This window comes from Phocoena phocoena, chromosome 15, assembly GCF_963924675.1.
Source record: "Phocoena phocoena chromosome 15, mPhoPho1.1, whole genome shotgun sequence".
NCBI classification, from domain to species: domain Eukaryota; kingdom Metazoa; phylum Chordata; class Mammalia; order Artiodactyla; family Phocoenidae; genus Phocoena; species Phocoena phocoena.
In genome coordinates, this window is record NC_089233.1 from 56,927,752 (window position 1) to 56,933,751 (window position 6,000).

Sequence of the window (6,000 nt, forward strand, 5' to 3'; positions counted from 1 at the left end):
GGTAGTTTTGATTTGCATTTCTCTAATGATTAATGATGTTGAGCATTCTTTCATGTGTTTGTTGGCAGTCTGTATATCTTCTTTGAGGAAATGTCTATTTAGGTCTTCTGCCCATTTTTGGATTGGGTTGTTTGTTTTTTTGTTATTGAGCTGCATGAGCTGCTTGTAAATTTTGGAGATTAATCCTTTGTCTGTTGCTTCATTTGCAATTATGTTCTCCCATTCTGAGGGTTGTCTTTTGGTCTTGTTTATGGTTTCCTTTGCTGTGCAAAAATTTTGAAGTTTCATTAGGTCTCATTTGTTTATTTTTGTTTTTATTTCCATTACTCTAGGAGGTGGGTCAGAAAGGATCTTGCTGTGATTTATGTCATAGACTGTTCTGCTTATGTTTTCCTCTAAGAGTTTGATAGTTTCTGGCCTTACATTTAGGTCTTTAATCCATTTTGAGCTTATTTTTGTGTGTGGTGTTAGGGAGTGATCTAATCTCATACTTTTACATGTATCTGTCCAGTTTTCCCAGCACCACTTATTGAAGAGGCTGTCCTTTCTCCACTCTACATTCCTGCCACCTTTATCAAAGATAAGGTGTCCATATGTGTGTGGGTTTATCTCTGGGCTTTCTATCCTGTTCCATTGATCTATATTTCTGTTTTTGTGCCTGTACCATACTGTCCTGATTACTGTAGCTTTGTAGTATAGTCTGAAGCCAGGGAGCCTGATTCCTCCAGCTCCGTTTTTCGTTCTCAAGATTGCTTTGGCTATTCGGGGTCTTTTGTGCTTCCATACAACTTACAAAATTTTTTGTTCTAGTTCTGTGAAAAATGCCAGTGGTAGTTTGATAGAGATTGCATTGAATCTATAGACTGCTTTGGGTAGTAGAGTCGTTTTCACAATGTTGATTCTTCCAATCCAAGAACATGGTATATCTCTCCATCTATTTGTATCATTTTAAATTTCTTTCATCAGTGTCTTATAATTTTCTGCATACAGGTCTTTTGTCTCCTTAGGTAGGTTTATTCCTAGATATTTTATTCTTTTTGTTGCAATGGTAAATGGGAGTGTTTTCTTGATTTCACTTTCAGATTTTTCATCATTAGTATATAGGAATGCCAGAGATTTCTGTGCATTAATTTTGTATCCTGCTACTTTACCAAATTCATTGATTAGCTCTAGTAGTTTTCTGGTAGCATCTTTAGGATTCTCTATGTATAGTATCATGTCATCTGCAAACAGTGACAGCTTTACTTCTTCTTTTCCAATTTGGATTCCTTTTATTTCCTTTTCTTCTCTGATTGCTGTGGCTAAAACTTCCAAAACTCTGTTGAATAAGAGTGGTGAGAGTGGGCAACCTTGTCTTGCTCCTGATCTTAGTGGAAATATTTTCAGTTTTTCACCATTGAGGATGATGTTTGCTGTGGGCTTGTCATATATGGCCTTTATTATGTTGAGGAAAGTTCCCTCTATGCCTACTTTCTGCAGGGTATTTTATCATAAATGGGTGCTGAATTTTGTCAAAAGCTTTCTCTGCATCTATTGAGATGATCATATGGTTTTTCTCCTTCAATTTCTTAATATGGTTTATCACATTGATAGATTTGCGTATATTGAAAAATCCTTGCATTCCTGAAATAAACCCCACTTGATCATGGTGTATGATCCTTTTAATGTGCTGTTGGATTCTGTTTGCTAGTATTTTGTTGAGGATTTTTGCATCTATGTTCATCAGTGATATTGGCCTGTAGTTTTCTTTCTTTGTGACATCCCTGTCTGGTTTTGGTTTCAAGGTGATGGTGGCCTCGTAGAAGGAATTTGGGAGTGTTCCTCCCTCTGTTACATTGTGGAAGAGTTTGAGAAGAATAGGTATTAGCTCTTCTCTAAATGTTTGATAGAATTCGCCTGTGAAGCCATCTGGTCGTGGTCTGATGTTTGTTGGAAGATTTTTAATCACAGTTTCAATTTCAGTGCTTGTGATTGGTCTGTTCATGTTTTCTATTTCTTCCTGATTCAGTCTTGGCAGGTTGTGCATTTCTAAGAATTTGTCCATTTCTTCCAGATTGTCCATTTTATTGGCATAGAGTTGCTTGTAGTAATCTCTCATGATTTTTTTTATTTCTGCAGTGTCAGTTGTTACTTTTTCTTTTTCATTTCTAATTCTATTGAGTTGAGTCTTCTCCCTTTTTTTCTTGATGAGTCTGGCTAGCGGTTTATCTATTTTGTTTATCTTCTCAAAGAACCAGCTTTTAGTTTTATTGATCTTTGCTATCATCTCCTTCATTTCTTTTTCATTTATTTCTGATCTGATTTTTATGATTTCTTTCCTTCTGCTAGCTTTGGGTTTTTTTTGTTCTTCTTTCTCTAATTGCTTGAGGTGCAAGGTTAGGTTGTTTATTCGAGATGTTTCCTGCTTCTTAAGGTGGGCTTGTATTGCTATAAACTTCCCCCTTAGAACTGCTTTTGCTGTATCCCATAGGTTTTGGGTCGTTGTGTCTCCATTGTCATTTGTTTCTAGGTATTTTTTGATTTCCTCTTTTATTTCTTCAGTGATCACTTCATTATTAAGTAGTGAATTGTTTAGCCTCCATGTGTTTGTATTTTTTACAGATCTTTTCCTGTAATTGATATGTAGTCTCATGGCGTTGTGGTCAGAAAAGGTACTTGATACAATTTCAGTTTTCTTAAATTTACCAAGGCTTGATTTGTGACCCAAGATATGATCTATCCTGGAGAATGTTCCATGAGCACTTGAGAAAAATGTGTATTCTGTTTTTTTTGGATGGAGTGTCCTATAAATATCAATTAAGTCCATCTTGTTTAACGTATCATTTAAAGCTTGTGTTTCCTTATTTATTTTCATTTTGGATGATCTGTCCATGGGTGAAAGTGGGGTGTTAAAATCCCCTGCTATGAATGTGTTATTGTCGATTTCCCCTTTTATGGCTGTTAGTATTTGCCTTATGTATTGAGGTGCTCCTATGTTGGGTGCATAAATATTTACAATTGTTATATCTTCTTCTTGGATAGATCTCTTGATCATTATGGAGTGTCCTTCTTTGTCTCTTCTAATAGTCCTTATTTTAAAGTCTATTTTGTCTGATATGAGAATTGCTACTCCAGCTTTCTTTTGGTTTCCATTTGCATGGAATATCTTTTTCTATCCCCTTACTTTCAGTCTGTATGTGTCTCTAGGTCTGAAGTGGGTCTCTTGTAGACAGCATATATAAGGGTCTTGTTTTTGTATCCATTCAGCCAATCTGTGTCTTTTGGTGGGAACATTTCATCCATTTACATTTAAGGTAATTATCTATATGTATGTTCCTATTCCCATTTTCTTAATTGTTTTGGGTTCGTTATTATAGGTCTTTTCCTTCTCTTGTGTTTCTTGTCTAGAGAAGTTCCTTTAGAATTTGTTGTAAAGCTGGTTTGGTGGTGCTGAACTCTCTCAGCTTTTGCTTGTCTGTAAAGGTTTTAATTTCTCCATCAAATCTGAATGAGATCCTTGCTGAGTAGAGTAGTCTTGGTTGCAGGTTCTTCTCCTTCATCACTTTCAGTATGTCCTACCACTCCCTTCTGGCTTGTAGGGTTTCTGCTGAGATATCAGCTGTTAACGTTACGGGGATTCCCTTGTGTGTTATTTGTTGTTTTTCCCTTGCTGCTTTTAATATGCTTTCCTTGTATTTAATTTTTGACAGTTTGATTAATATGTGTCTTGGCGTATTTCTCCTTGGATTTATCCTGTATGGGACTCTCTGTGCTTCCTGGGCTTGATTAAATTTCCTTTCCCATATTAGGGGAGTTTTCAACTATAATCTCTTCAAATATTTTCTCAGTCCCTTTCTTTTTCTCTTCTTTGTCTGGAACCCCTATAATTCGAATGTTGGTGCGTTTAATGTTGTCCCTGAGGTCTCTGAGACTGTCCTCAGTTCTTTTCATTCTTTTCTCTTTATTCTGCTCAGCAGCAGTAATTTCCACTATTTTATCTTCCAGGTCATTTATCCGTTCTTCTGCCTCAGTTATTCTGCTATTGATCCAATCTAGAGTACTTTTAATTTCATTTATTGTGTTGTTCATCATTGCTTGTTTCATTTTTAGTTCTTCTAGGTCCTTGTTAACTGTTTCTTGAATTTTGTCCATTCTATTTCCAAGATTTCGGATCATCCTTACTATCATTATTCTGAATTCTTTTTCAGGTAGACTGCCTATTTCCTCTTCATTTGTTAGATCTGGTGCATTTTTATCTTGCTCCTTTATCTGCTGTGTGTTTTTCTGTCTTCTCATTTCTTATCTTAAGGTGTTTGGGGTCTCCTTCTTGCAGGCTGCAGGTTCGTAGTTCCCACTGTTTTTGATGTCTGTCTCCAGTGGCTAAGGTTGGTTCAGTGGGTTGCGTAGGCTTCCTGGTGGAGGGGACTAGTGCCTGTGTTGTGGTGGATGAGGCTGGATCTTGTCTCTCTAGTGGGCCGGTTCACGTCTGGTGGTGTGTTTTGGGGTGTCTGTGGCCTTATTATGATTTTAGGCAGCCTCTCTGCTAATGGGTGGGGTTGTGTTCCTGTTTTGCTAGTTGTTTGGCATAGGTTGTCCAACGCTGTGGCTTGCTGGTCGTTGAGTGAAGCTGGGTGCTGGTGTTAAGATGGAGGTCTCTGGGAGATTTTTGCCATTTGATTATGTGGAGCTGGGAGGTCTCTTGTTGACCAGTGTCCTGAAGTTGGCTCTCCTACCTCAGATGCAGAGCTCTGACTCCTGGCTGGAGCACCAAGTGTCTTTCATCCACACAGCTCAGAATAAAAGGGAGAAAAAGTAGAGAGAATTAGTAGAAGCATGAAGAAATAAAGAAAGATAGGAGGGAAAGAAGGAAGGAAGGAAGGAAGGAAGGAAGAAAGAAGCAAAGACGGAAAGGAGGCAAGAAGAAAAGAAAGGAGGGAGGGAGGAAGGAAGGAAGGAAGGAAGGAAGAAAGAAAGAAGCAAAGATGGAAAGGAGGCAAGAAGAAAAGAAAGGAGGGAGGGAGGGAGGGAGGAAGGAAGGAAGGAGGGGAAGAAGGAAAAAAGACAGACAGAAAGAAGATACAGTAAAATAAAATAAAGTATAATGAAGTTATTGAATTAAAAAATACTTATTTAGAAAAAAAGGGGGGGACAGATAGAACCTCAGACAAATGTTGGAAGCAAAGCTATACAGACAAAATCTTACACAGAAGCATACACATACACCCTCACAAAAAGAGGTAAAGGGGAAAAAATCATAAATCTTGCTCTCAGAGACCACTTCCTCAACTTGGGATGATTCGTTGTCTAAAGGAGGGAAGGAAGGAAGGAAGGAAGGAAGGAAAGAAAGAAAGAAAGAAAGAAAGAAAGAAAGAAAGAAAGAAAGAAAGAAAGAAAGAAAGAAAAAAGAAAGAAGGTAAAGTATAATAAAGTTATTAAAATTAATTATTAAGAAAAAAAATTTAAAAAAAAACATGGACGGATAAAACCCTAGGACAAATGGTGGAAGCAAAACTATACAGACAAGATCTCACAAAGAAGCATACACATACACATTCACAAAAAGAGGAAAAGGGGAAAAAATCATAGATCTTGCTCTCGAAGCCCACCTCCTCAGTTTGGGATGACTCGTTGTCTATTCATGTATTCCCCAGATGCAGGGTACATCAATTTGATTGTGGAGCTTTAATCCGCTGTTTCTGAGGCTGCTGGGAGAGATTTCCTTTTCTCTTCTTTGTTCTCACAGCTCACAGGGGCTCAGCTTTGGATTTGGCCCTGCCTCTGCGTGTAGGTCGCTGGAGGGCGTCTGTGTTTTGCTCAGACAGGACGGGGTTAAAGGAGCCGCTGATTAGGGGGCTCTGGCGCACTCAGGTCGGGGGGGAGGGAGGGGCACTGCGTGCGGGGCGGGCCTGCGGCGGCAGAGGCCAGCATGACATTGCACCAACCTGAGGCCCGCCGTGCGTTCTCCCGGGGAAGTTGCCCCTGGATCCCGGGTACCTGGCAGTGGCGGGCTGCACAGGCTCC